This window comes from Tympanuchus pallidicinctus, unplaced genomic scaffold (assembly GCF_026119805.1).
Source record: "Tympanuchus pallidicinctus isolate F22 unplaced genomic scaffold, pur_lepc_1.0 scaffold1, whole genome shotgun sequence".
NCBI classification, from domain to species: Eukaryota; Metazoa; Chordata; class Aves; order Galliformes; family Phasianidae; genus Tympanuchus; species Tympanuchus pallidicinctus.
The window spans coordinates 75,729,716-75,744,794 of NW_026294618.1; the positions used below are offsets into that span (position 1 = coordinate 75,729,716).

The 15,079-nt window shown below is 36.7% G+C and overlaps 1 protein-coding gene across 3 annotated transcripts in view; it reads right to left on the reverse strand.

The window, feature by feature from the left end:
* SMYD3 (SET and MYND domain containing 3) overlaps positions 1-15,079 on the reverse strand; it is a 355,779-nt gene that overhangs the window by 158,070 nt on the left and 182,630 nt on the right. The gene's annotated exons all lie outside the window — the stretch shown is intronic.

Consider the following 15,079-nt stretch of genomic DNA (forward strand, 5'->3'; position numbering starts at 1 on the left):
AAACTCTCAGCACTTGTTACTCAAACATTAGTAGTCACAAAACTAGTCCTGCACTGAGATCAAAATAAATAGCTGACTTCACATGCAAATCACATCATGACATCTTTTTTTGTATAATTCAAGCAAAATGGATAATTTGAACTCAATAAATTGCTATGGTTTTGTGGAAATTATTAATGGAAAACTATTCAAAAACTCTTTGCAAATTGAAATACCTGAAATATTGTTCAGTATGAGCCTTTGGTTTTTGGGAGTTTTTTTGAAGACAACAAAAAACAACAAAGGGAAATCTTCATTTGATGTCTCTTGGATTTTTAAGTATTTTCAAATAACAGAGTGGGAGTTCTAAAACTCATTTGAAAAGCTGAGGCCAATTTCTGTGGAATTTCTGAGTTTCTGAAAGGAGAATTAAAAAGCATGAACTATTGATTAACTGGGTTTAAACATTCTGGGAACGTTAGAGCAAATAAAGAGAAAATGAAAGAAAAATAAAAAATGGGAGGGAAAGAGTTATTTTGCTCTTTAGCCCCTTAAAAGACTTTGAAATTATTGTTTCTCAGACTACTGATCCCTTTTGACAGCTTTTTTTTAAATGATTCATTTATAGTATTATTAAAAATGGCTCTGTATAAGAAATTGAGCATGTCAGAAGATAAATCTTCAGAGACACAAGGTGCTCAGCCAGTGAATCACACTACTTAAAAACATCCAGAAAAAATGCCTGGCATTTTATAGGGCTCCAATGTTACCACTGAGACACACTGCTGAGTAAGTGCCAGATACTTGGTGCTTGTACCAACAGTGACCCCTTCGGGAAGAGGAAGAGGCAGAATCTTGCTACTAATGGAACATACAACCTAATTTCAGCACTGTCTAGTTTGCACCAGGGCAGCTTGGGGAACTGCAGCATCCCCAGGAACACAGCAAGCCCACCAATCAGCCAGCACAGTTATTGACAGTGCACAGCCACCAGCTTCTCCTGGTCTCCACAAGCACAAGAGCGCTCTGCTATTTTACCACAAATTGGAAGTAATGAGAACAGAAGGCCAGGTGGCAGAGTTAAATATATGTTTCACTGTGGGACCACAATTACTTCACATGGCCCAGTGCCTGAATATAGTATTTTCTGTAGACTTGGAATGAGTCCCATGTTACCACTCAACTGGCAGAACCACTGTTTAGGAGCGTTTCTGGTCTATATTAACCTCAAGTTGCGGGTTGCTATAATAACTTTTAAATCTTTCTCATGCAATGTTTCCAAAGAGCTCTCCATTTCTCTTTGCCTGATTTCCTCATTGTAAGTCAGCTCCTTGCACATTTATGAGATTAAGATTCTAGGATAGTAAGGAGGCAGAAAAAAATCTAAGGCATTAGGTTCCCAAAATATCCCTTCTCTTTGGTTTATCAAACTATGCATTGAGGATTTGTTCAGAGTTCAGAGGGATACGCAGATTCCTCTGACAGACAGATTAGATAGCAGCTTGATTCACTTCCTAATTGACACAACTGCGCTCACAACTAATCCTGTTGGGAAGAAGTTATTTCTACCAAACAGGTAAAGAATTGAGAATTCAATACCATAAATTCCATCCAAACTTGTCATGTATGAAATTACTGAATGAAAATGAGTGCATGAAACAAGTCTTTCCGAAATCCCAATAAGCCCAGAACATGATGCACTTATTATTAGCACTACTATAAAACTGTTGTAAATGCTACTGCAGCAATTTTCTACAGTATTTTGTAATCATTGCAAGAATCAAAATTCATTTAGAAGGGGGGAAATCATTATGGGGAAATCATAGAATCACAGAATTACAAGGTTGGAAACGACCTACAAGATCACCTAGTCCAACTGTGAAATGTTGGAGATCCTGCAAATAAACTAGTCCAAACATTATCATGAATGCCCTATAATACATAGACACAATTACAGTTTGAAAGCTGAAGAACTAAATTCAGAGTCCTTTCTGGTCAGAAACAAACTGACCAGAAAGACAGTGGAGATGTAAAGTGAAATTACATTGTTGAACTACGTTTGACAAAAAACGATTCAAAATCCTTTACCTTCAAAAATCAAACTCTGCATTCCTTTTTTGGAAAGAAACATGACTGGAATGGAGGAAGTTAAAATGGAGAACAGTTTACAGAAACTCTCACACGAGAGTTATCTTAAGTGTGTAATATCTCAGACTTATCTTAAAATCTGAAGAACTATGGCAAACTACAACATCTTGAGGAGATAATTTTACACAGAACGCAAACAATAATATACACACATTTTACAGAGATCCTGGGGCACTTCAAGGAAATCAGACAGAGGTCAGAGTCAGCTGGCAAGTATCAGAGCTGAGTCTAAGATCAGCGTCTCCCAAGCTCCAGTTCAGAATTGGGTTCCCAAGTTTAGTTATACACATCTATGCATAGCTGGAAATTCAGTTTCCAACTATTTTTTTTATTAGAAATCATAAGCAGGTTTATTACTGACATCTGCAGAGTTAACATATATGAAAACCCAAGTTCTTTTTCTAACCATAGAATGAGTTTCTAAATTACAAATATTGTAGACGTTAGTAGATGAGACACACAGGTCCTGATACCATTAGAAGAGTATCGACTATAAACATTGGAAATAACATTAGAGAAGTGTATAGGATTGTTTATTTTGTTAAATATATTGGTAGAAAATAATTTATTGGGAAGCTTCAACTTCTCATTGATGAAGACTCATAAAGAATATCTCCATACTTTCATGGAAAGACCAGTCAATACTACTTTCCATTAGGCTAGAATAGCAATATCAGTTTAAGGAAAAATTAAGAAAAAAAAGGAGTTGAGAAAAAAAGACTTTTTTTTGTTTTGTTTCAAAAGCAAAATTGCTACCTTCCTATTTTCTTGAAGTTTCATATTTTTTTGTCAGTGTTTTACTGAAGAGCATCATTCACTACCAAACACAATTTCTTCCTAAGAAGAATAATTTTCATTAACATGTACACCTGAGAAAGTACATCAGATACATTTCTGGAGGATAAATCACTAGAAGAATATATATGTTTCTTGTACAGAAAGAAAACAAGCCCATTTGGCTCCACCAACAGAACAACTAAGATTTTTAAAGATTCACAAAATCTGTTCCTTACGGACACCATTTATAAGGAGATCTCGTAGCAACAGTCAATTTAACATAAGCTGCACTGAGACCAAAAATTAATAGCAACACACAACCTTCACACATATAGCTGTTATCACCAAGTTTAGGTCACACCGTATAGCTACAGTTGTGTTTGCAACATAAAACACACAGAGCTCACTCGTGAAGCTTTAACAGGCCTCAGGCTGAGTATTGTGGTTTTCAAACATCCTGTTTAAAATTAAAAATAATCTTCACCTCTTCTTGTTCAGATATTTATACTTTTCATAGATGCACAATTTAGAGTCTTTTAGCCCCCATGTTCTTACACATAAATAGACCAGAAGGTTAGACAGATGTATATGTACGTATATAAACATGTATATGATTTATATATATACACATACAGACATGTCCCTGGGTGCATGGGAATCATCTACACATACACATTGCATAAGCAATGCAAACATAAATCTGCAAATGTGCATATTGTATGTTAATAATCATCTTTCCATCAATTTACTTGAATATAAATTAATAGTAAGTACTTAAAATATTTGATACACACAGTGACAGTCTCCAGGCTTGACCTCCAATCTCAGTGTAAGATAGCAGTCATAACAACTCCCACTAGCAGTAACCTCCTTCTGTCATTTTTAACATTGAAAGTATAAGAAAAAAATGATCTGAGCCCGCTTTCCTTTCTGTATTCTACAGATAGTCATCTCTAGCATCAGCAGACAGAGACTGGGCTTCACATTGATTTTCTTTTCTTCCAAATATATACAGTGAAATTGAAGTCCTATGCATTTCTGCTAAATAAGGCTCTGCCTTAGCTAATAGCAAGCTATGACAACAGTCTGCAAAGAGATGGAGAAAGGAAAGGAGTCTAAAAAAAAAAAAACCAGTGGCAGCTGTGAATTTATAACTGTCAATAAAATTGCTGAGGTTTTTATATGCACATTAACAGCATGCTTCAGTATAAAATGCAATTCTTAATTCTTTTCACAGAGCATTAAATCATATTTAAGATTAAAAAAATAAATCCTTGTTCAGCAACTGACAGGTTCCCTCCCAGTCAAGAACACTCTGTTCCCCTTGTTCAACAGTTTTGGACTTTAGTGACAGCTAATTGCTACAAATTCATAAAGTAAAATATAAAATGTTGGGGTGTGTCTACACAACATGTGTTGTTCTTCATTTATTGCAAAAATTACTTCAGGTGTTTAATGTGTTTTCTTGTAATGCCATTGAAATATGTTTCAAAAGAAAGGTAACTCAGAAGTAAAAGATGGTGCAGGATGAGGCTTTAAGTTCCATTAGACACATGGGAAAACATCTTTCATTTACTGCTTACTTCATGACAGACCGTGGTATTACCTGTGAGGATCATATGATGATACTTTCAAAGCAATGTACAACATTTTGATAGGCTTCCCTCAGGTAACCTGTAATAGCTGAGCCACTGAGCACTGTCAAAGTGTTTCTCAGTTCCCAAGTCCTAGTGAACACTACAGTCACTTTCTTGCCCTTATTCACACTTCACATTTCATTCCACCTCATGGCAGTAACATGGAATTTATTAGCGTCTCACTCCTTGAGGGAGTGATAATAGTGAGCAACCACTAGTTCTCTCCAATACAATCTGCAGGTAGAGCTGTGTATTTTACAATCGTTGCTAAAATAAATGTTACAGCCAAAAAAATTGAATAAGAGCTATAGATTACCTGCATCTATTTTAAATTATTAGCAGGTTTGGTGTTTATTTATTTATTTATTTTTACATAATAGCAGACATTCTTCTGGTAGGAATTTGACTGTGACATGCAGTCTCTTTTTCAAATACCTATGAAAGGCAAGACCACGGTAATTTTGTGGCACAGCCAACACACAGCTAGGTCAATTCAGCAGCCTAATTTGGTGTTCTGGTATAGGAAACTAACTGAATTCAGCATCTAGTTGCACAAGAATGAACAAGTATCATCAAACAGCTCCAGTGATTGTTCTTCCATCACCATTTGACAGCAGTGCCCAATGGGGATGGCTGGGACCCTGACAAGGGAACCTGGCCTAGCTTGGCCCAGCTGCAGCACTGCATGTTTGCCATTCCACTGTCCTAAGCTCATCCCACCACTCCTGGGGCTCCCACCAACACTCATGTTTGGGCTGGGGAATTTCCAAATTTCCATGAACTCCAGGCTCTCACCACCCATCTCCTCCCACCTCAGCAAGCAGGTACAACAGCATGAAGGAGAAATGCACTTTCAGTTTCCAGGCCTTCCTCAAAGAAAGCATCAGCTTAAGTGACCCTTTGTTACTAAACTCACTTCTGATAAAGTGCTACCACTGCACACCATTATACAAAGAGCATGTGTGGCTGCAAGTGATTAATTGCGCTCTGGAAGAACCTAATAACAGACTCTCATATTTAAAATATTTTATGGCAAGTATTAATTTTTTTTTTCCCCTCTAATTAGTAGAGTAGCAATGGAATAATGCACCCTCGACCTCAAATCTGCTTATTTCTGTTTTTTCCATCCCTCCATCCTAAAGCTTTGTTAACCTAAGACCACCTTGTCCCTTCCCTAATGCTGATTTGTAATCTCTGTGCTTTGCAACATGCACTATTTTTCACAGGGCTAATGTTAATTGCTGGCTCTGCACAACAGTTGAACTTATTTTCATTTTCAATTCATAAAAGATAAAGTATGTCCAGAGTAAAATCAATGCAAAAATACCTGCAATTTTGTCGACAATTTCAAAAATATATACTTCAGCCTTACCTTTTTCCTGTTCTCTTTTTTTCCTTCCCCAAAATAGCTGTCTTAGGAAATTTGTATCATCTTACCTCCATCTCAAACAAGATGGGTTTTAGTAGCACACTATCTCAGGAGCCCATTTCCAGATGCCCAAAATGCTAAGCAGAACTACTTCACTTTTGAGACATGATGAGCACTGCTGAGCACTGAAAAACAGTGGTAGTTGTACAGATACAACAGCACTGCAAACTCCCTGTGTTGACTAACTTCAGGAAACTACATCCCAATATCCCAAACAGAAATAAGATTTTTTTTTTTTTGCCCTGCCAACAAGTTTGAAAAGTATGGATAGCCACCTATTTTAAATTTGACTAATTCTAAAAAAGTAAAAGGAGTAAGTGTTTAAGAGTAAGCCTTGCTTTTCTGTGCTTGATCAGGAGCAAGTCCAGAGAGAGTTCTCAGCCTCCTGAAATATCCCAACCTGCAAGCATTGGCCAGCAGTAGAATTTCAGTAGTGGCTCCTAGCTGCTGAAAGAATATCATTCATATAAAGGAAAGTCTCATCCTGATCAAATGAAACAGAAGCCCACTTGATTTTTCACTGATTTTAACACACTGCAAAAGACTCCAAGGACCACTGCATCTTGCCACTACCATAGAACAGAATTGTGTAAAGAAATAAAAAAGGCATCTACTTCTGACTACTCCTTTATGGTCTGACTTAATGCTACTTTGCAAAGCTAAACTATTCTCAACCCTTATTTTACACTAATGAAAACTGGTCAAAGTGGTATTGAAGAAAAGGAACTTTGAGGATTCTAATCCATGTGGCACTAAATGTACTTACTGTTAGCCCAAGTGAGAGAAAAAATCTATTAACATATATAATTAATATTCATATTATAAAGTATAACCAATTTCAGGAAAATAGAATTATTAGGAGTTCTTAAAATTATTTTTAAGATTACAGCAGGCCATGGATCAGCAGCTGATGTGCAGCCACAACTTCACAGACAGCTGTGTGCTCATTGCAGGGTTACAGACACTGTGCTGTCTTGTTAATTCACACATGAGGGAGAGGACAGTCTGCTCAAGAACAATTACTTTGTCTTCTCCCATGCCTGTTGGTAGTGGCTGCATCCAATGCACTTAAATACCATCAATTTGCTGCCATCTAAAACTGTATATCAGCACAAAACTAGATAAGCACAAAGACCTATTGTAAAAATGCCTGCCTTTGCAAGACTGATGGGAAGGTGCAACCCTCATTTTTTGCTGGAAAAGAGCATAGTGAGTTCTGCTATTTCATCCCTTGAAATACACTATCTTCAGGAATTAGGAGTGTAATGATACTTTATTGTTTGAGAAAGCCACATGCCCCCAGAGAATGTGTGTCACAAGCCACAAGCAAGGCTGGTGGAGCTGGCTTTATTTAGGCTTTAACAAAAGAGATGGAAAAGAGAAGATGAAAAAACACCAGAACAAAAGATGCTTTTGTTAGAAAATGAGATAAATCTGAATCAAAAATGTGTTCACAGTTATGTCTTCTAGAACTGGGAAAACTGCCAGTAGGAATAGCATGATTCTACTTCACAGCACCACTGTAATTCTTATTCCTATCAAAGGAAGCTGAAAAAAATTGCCAAGTTATTTCATTAGGAAATGCAGTTAATTTACAGGCATGGTAATTTTCACCCTACAAAATTGTATAATGAGCTTTAAACTCACTAAATAAAGGGTTTCTTCTCCTAGTGATTATGTTTAATTTACACAGGAATTAATAATGGTGACTGGACCTGTTTTCAGAATGGCTTTAAAAGAGCCACATTACAAAAACAACTTCAACAGCTTTGTAAGAATACTAGCAGTCAGTGGAATCAAAAATACTTATCTTCGTAACACTGCATATATGTGTGTCTACATAAATATCTTCTACAGGAGAAGAACATGACCGTTGAAACAGACAGAGTCCAGCAAACCTATAATGCTGATTTTATATTAAATGACTTGGAGATTATGCTTTTAGACAGTTTGAAGAAGCCTAAATAATAAACATATGGACAGACATTTCAGGGAGATATTATTTCTAGCTTATTTCTACTTTTAAATTCGCTCTCAATGTATTCAGTGCTATTAGTTTTTGTCTGCTTTGTTTTCATTTTTATTAGTTAATATTTCTAAAGAATGGAAAGAATGGTTTATAGAGAAGCCTTGCAAAATGTAGTCTCATTTTCATGTGGTTAAACAGTACATGGAAAATCCTAACATTTGCAAAATCCTGGTATTTTTGGATACTTATATAAAAGCTAGATGTCAGAAGCTATTCCCGAGAGCAGCTCGTTTGTGGCTTCACTAAGGTGATGGACATGCCTTGTAAATACATAGAGCTTGTCTCTAGCAAACAGTTACCAAAATTTGTTGACTCCAAGGTTGTGAAATCAGGAGTCATACATCTGCAAGTTACAGTTCTGTGAAAAAGGAGACGTACATTTGCAAGTTTTAGTTGAGAAAATCTTCTTTTCTTCCTTTGTAGTGTAGGAAGAGCTGGTTTTCTTTTCAATATATCATAAAAGGAAGATTTGTAAGTCTGAAAGGGACAACTAAATCACGTAGCTCATCCTCCTTTATCATAATATTTTGTAAGAGGTTTGCAGATAATACAGAATCAGTGGCACCTGTGAAAGCAATTAACAAAATCTAAACCAAAAAATTCTGAAAAAACAATACCTTACTACCATAGCAGTTCAATTAATTCATAAGAGTCATAAGAAAAAAGTTTAAAACTAAGAACAATTTCTAAAGAAAAGTAAGAATGAATCAGTTATATATAATGTCTGGAACCTAGTATATCATGGTTATGAAAACAGTATTTCCTCCAAACAAAATATGGATGATGTGGTGTTTTAAACATGTCATCACCATCTACTGGACACGAAGGAAAATGCAGATGAGAAACAAGACCCAGCAATGGTCACCCGGACTGAAAAAAGAGTTGTCAGATCTGTCAGGAAATCCTGTAAAGCTGCCTTCTTATATCCAAACTTCACCTTCACACTCCACACACCTATCTGAACAAAGTGACCTACCTCTCAACTTTACAAAATAACCAGACTAAAGGTGTGAATGTGGATCTGGTAGCTGGCACATAGCCCACCATCAAGTCATGAGTATAGTTTCAGTCGTAAGACAACCAAGAACAGTGATGTAAAGCCTGACACTTCCTTGGTAAGCTACACACACATTATTCAGTTTCCACTAATTTTGACAAAAGGAAATCTTTGGATCATGTTCCTGATGCAAAGTTACAAGGGCTTCCTGGAGATGTTTATCACCTCCTTCCACATCTGGAAGTCATTTGTTCACTTTGGAATCAAATTTAAAGGTTAGAGAAGATGAAGGAGAGCTACAAAAATAAAGAATTTGACAGTGACAATGCTTTTGTCTCTGATAGAGAAGACTCTACTTCATCTTGCAGAAATCCATCAGTACGCAGATGGAAACATGTGCTTCTGAAAATAACTGCACATTCATATAGTTCACACATGTGATTGGATCCAATGGATTCAGAGTATATTCCTCTTGGATGCAAATGTAGTAAAGCACCTGTGAATATACTTTTAAATCAGAACCACTATTTACTGAGTTGACCAACCATTTAAAATAACTTAAATGAGGCATTATCAAAGAACATAAAATTAACTTATTAATACCCACATAGTAATGAGGGACAACTTGCTAACAATACTGCCACTCATCAAACTTTGAACATCCTGGTAAACTCAAGTAAAACAGCTGACTGTTTATGTATGAATTTTGCATGACTACACATAACTTCCAGTAGCACACCTTGACTGCAGTAGCCAACTATCAGAGAAGAAGGAAGAATCCAACCCTAGTTTTCCTCCTCCCTGTCACAAACCAGTTATATGCAGCCTACATAGGCTGAAGTCACCAGAACAGCCGTAGCTCCCAGAATCTTGGTGAGAAGACCCTTGTAGACCTGTCCTACTTTGCAGAGTCATAAGCTGGTGCTTGTTTTTTTCTAGATACTGTGAGCACCAAGCACTGGTCTGGGACGGGAACTATTGCTCAACGTGGATGATCTGCTGAGCGACTGCTGAGCCTAGCCATTTCATCCCTTCATCCTCTCATCTCTTCACACAAATGAATGGGGTAGTGGCAGCAACCTCCTCTGCGTAGCAGTTTGTTATTTATAAGAGAAAATAATTATTGCTGTTAATTAAATTCTCATCATCTTCATTGCTTATGTGAATAACAATTGTTTAGGGACAAGTTTTTAATTTGTCTGTAGCATTACTAATTTTAAAAAAACCCTTTGTTATGGGTTATATGTATACACACACGTTGTTTGTTGTTGGGGTTTTTGTTGTTGTTGTTGTTTTTACAGTGCATTTATCTCCTCTGCTTTTTTACTTATGATTTTTTCAGTTTTTCATTCACCAGCAGCTGAACACTACCACACTGGGTTACATTTGTCACACTGGCAATTTCATGATATCCTCCCCCAATATTCAGTAATGCTCAACTTCATTCAAGAATGTCATGAGTTCAGTCATTGCACTGTCAGTCAGCATACACTCAGCTGGTATATGGAAAGGTGTTGAAGCTTATCACTAAAAACCTACAGCAGTCTCATTTAATTCTCCAAAGTACTAAAACAGACAAAGAAAAAAAAATAATCCAAAGAAACAGCAACAATGATGTAACACAATCAGCTACTCCAGTTTTTCTGAATATTAATGACACCTGTGAGGAAACAGGCAAGGGTTGACCCATCAGCCATGAACTCCATAGAGTCATTCTCGCTTTGGACTTATACTTTACAACATGTAAACAAGGTACAGACCACTCCCTGGGAGTACCCAACACACAGCACTCATCATGCAACTGAAGAAAGATGTTTATCTCTGTTGTTAGTACAAGGATCCTGACTAATCTTTGCAGACAAAATGTACAAGGGGGAAATATGTCTGAATCCATTTAAACACTGGTCAGAAACATTCATTTCGTAATCCTCAGATTTGACACATTTTAACAGGCATCTTCCCCATCTGAAGATTGATGCACATTTCCATGGTATTGCATCGGTATCAAGCAATGAAAAGTGTTTAGACATTACACAGGAACTGTGTCAGTATAAATCATAAAAGTAGACTCAGTATCTTTGTCCAAAACAGAGATGCTTCTAACCGACAATGTAATAAGGGCCCTTAAGACATGTGGTCATACTGGCTAGATATACATATCAGGTATTACAGACAAATAATGACAGCTCCATAGAGAAAAAATACTGCTGAAAATACATTATCCCTACTGTACACCCTCTTTGTGTATTTGTCTTTCTTCAGTTAACCTTCATACTAGCTCTGCTCCAGTGCCTTGGCCTGAAGCTACCTTGCATCTGGACTGCATTCAGGACTCCAAGAGCACATCTTCCAGTTGAGTTTCATCAAAAACACATCACGATCACGCATTTCATGACGCCTGCTCAACCAAAATCAACCAAAGGGGAATTCACTTGAGAAGTGCTCTCCTAGTCTAAATTAGAACATGAATTCAGATGCACTTGATAAGGCACTCCAATTTTTTGCAGCCCATTAAGTTTTGACAAATGAGTGTATCTCAGTAATAACCACATGGAAACTCACCATAGTGAAAGGTTTTGTATTTTTTGTTGCCAGAAAAGATCACGACTAAAACCCCCAAAATGTAAAGCATATATATGCTGAATTCTTTCCTTCCACATAAAATTGAATTGTCAAACTTTGTTTCACCACAGCTTACCATATCACCAGGTACATTCTTGCTGCAATTCGCTTATCCTCTTTCCAAGACCCTCGTTATTTTTATTGTCAAAAAGATGGCCAAATTTTGCACATTAATTACTCTCAGGCATGGAGTAAAGGGCACAGGATATCAGGTACAAGCTGAGTACCATAGACACCAGCATCCCCGCTCACATCCAGTCTACACTGCTCTCATGCAATACTGATGCAGAAGAGAGAACTTGAGCAGCACCTGAATCCAGGCAACCCTAGAGCTCTAACTGTTGCAGACACCACACCAGTTGGTTCTAGTTTGCAACTTGTAGCTTTCAGCCTTAAAGTGAAGTTACTAAAATGGCTGTTGTTTCAAAAGCATTAGAAATTACACAGAAAATAAAAAAATAAATGAGAAAAAAAAAAAAGATAAAAGGGAACAGAATTTCAAAATGTCATCTGTAAGGTACTAGTGTGAATCTGGCCCAATGAGCCATTTTAATCACCACTACAATTCCAAAATACCTGACTGCTCATTAAATGCACCTTGGCAGTATCTATCCAGCCTGTAGACAAGTACCCAGCATCAAAGTCACTACTGAAGTTAGCATGTTAGCATTAATCTGCAACCTTTTGGAAAGGTTTTGCAGACAGTGAGAAGGGTGAATGACATAAAATGGGAACATCCTCTCACGCACCCACATGTGAACCCTCAGACCTGCTTCCTAAGACATAATGACGATACAGAGCAGAGAAATTGCCACTAGCACTGTCCTTTAAATGGCACATTGTCCTTTAATCTGATGACTGGGAACTTTAAAAATATCAGACTGAGACCCTGCCACTCTCAGGAAACCAATCACGCTTATCTCTGCTAGTCAAAACCGTGTAAGCTTTAAAGACTGCCAAATGAAATACTTGGAACAACTAAAACAACATTAGTAATTTGTTATATTTCCACAGTTACTGAACAACAAAACCTCTGATTGTTTTCTTCCATTCTGTCAATAACAGAAGCACAGAATCAAAGGGGTTGGAAGGTTCCTCAAGAGATCATTGAGTTCAACCCCACCTCCCTTTAGATATTTACAAATATTTATCAGATCAATCTTTCCAAAAGTTACTCTCTTATGTGAAAGAAGGATTTTTAATTTTTGGATGTTAGAAATTAGTACCTTGTCTTCTTGCTACATAAAATATCTTTTCTGCTCTCATATCTTTTCCCAAACTTTTCAGAAAGCCCAGTGAAAGTGGGGGCTTGAGAGAGATTCATCCCTAGTGACTGTCCAGACTATAAGCAAACTCATAGTTCCTTTTGAAAGTTTTGAATAACCATGAAGTTTCAAAAAGAATCACAAAGCACACAAAGATGTCATATGAACACTAAGGTTGAAATACAGTCTTGATCCCACCAAACTATGTTAAGAAAGGCAGGTTATTTACTTTTGCTGTTAGCACCTTTCACACTTCCAAGATAGCATGTGAATTCTCATGTAAATTCATCAAGGCAGCTAGCAAAAAATGTTGAGAAAAACCCCAAGACTATTACAGATATTTTTTCAGTTTGATGGTATTAGTAAAAGTCTGCCAAGAAAAGCTTAGCAGTAGAGAAGGTGGGCTACAAAAAACTGCATTTAAACACTGAAGGTCAAGAGAGAAAATGTCAGTATATTTTAAGTTATTATAAATGAGTTCAAATGTCTTTCACAGTTTACATGAGTTTTACGTAAACTCTAATGAAATGCTGTGTTTTCTCCCAGGAAAAAAAAAAAAAAAAAAAAAAAAACACCCAAAAACAGATGTACCATGACATTCAATAATACAATTTATTCAATATATTAGTGCTAGCAAAAGTCTTGTGGCCACATACACTGAAGTTCATGTTTTAATGTCAGTTAACACTATGGTTTCCAAACATAAATGTAACAGTGTAACTCATCAAGAACATAGAGTCATGGATATGTAAGTCAGGCAGCCACCATTTTTATTCTTTCCTTCACTGAAGAAACTAGAGTAATGAAAGAATTACATAACAATGGATGTGTATTAAAAGGGAGTTACGCAGAGATGAACTGGCATTTTATGGTTATTTTAATATATTAATAATCTAGCTGCTTTACTTAGATAAGATGTGAAATGGAATGTGTTGGATTCAGTTTAATTATTTCTATTGAAACAACCTGCTTATGGTTTTTGCTACTATATTGGAATAAATCCCTGCCATATAAAGCCAGTAGGAGATATAATCTTGACTGCATAGAAAAGTACTGTAAAACTACTGGGACAAAAGAAACAGGACCATTATTTCCATTAATGTTCAATCTCACTGCATTAAGAGTAATGGTGACAGTATTTTGGGGGAAACGTGACGCCAAATGTCTGACTAGAATTCATACTGTTCCATAGCAAAAAATACAACAGCAAAATAGATACTAAAGAAAAATGGGAAAGATAAACAGTGCACAAAATTTTACAGTGAAAGGACAGGTGATTGTGGCTGCTTCCTGCTGCCAGCAGAAATTAGAATAGACTAGTCTTCTACTCTCACATTGTCACAGCCAGAAAGCCTGTCCGAGGAAGATGCATAACAGTGCCCAATATCAGACCACAGTACAGAGATTGCTCTTGATTAATATGCCTGTCCTTAATTAATCTGCTTATCCAGAATAGAAAGTAAAAAACACTTTCAGAGCTGACAATGCTTTATGAGTATGTTTGAAGAAGAAATTTTTAGCAGCTTCAGCATAGAAGCTCCTAGTTAAAAGGAAATAAGAGTACCTCTAGAAATATTTTCATTAACTATTCACTAGTTACTTTTCTGGGAATTTTTATGCACGTAAGGCATTCTCTTTGGCTGAGATCATTTGCAACAACAAAAAGCAGCTCAAGATGCAAGAAATTTCTTGAAAATTTTTAAGCATTATTTTTATCTCATTTCAAATGATAAGTATTTTGGAAAACCTGCAGAAATATATTCAGCAACAGTAAGGAATATTATTTTGAAGAGCTACAGCATATTTTTCACAACTAATCACCTGATACATCTGAATAATTTAAAACTCATTGTAAATGTAGAGACACTATGGCTGAGGCATCAGATCTAGGAAATCACCTCTTGAAGCCTTTCCCTGCAGCTGGACCATAAGCCAAGACTCTGACAAGATAAGCTCCTGAGAGGGCTGCCCACCCCAGAGTGGGTAGAAAAAAAGGAGAAACCAAATGAAAAGCAACCGTTCTGCCACCTTATTTGACCACCCCAGCACTGTAACATGCAGTCAAAACTTTAAATTACAGAAATACAGCAATCCAGACAACTTTGCACAGAACAGAGAGAATAGGGACGCAATATGATAATGATGTCTCAAGGGGCAGAAGGAATTCAGATTTGTCCTCTAAAGAGAATATGCAGC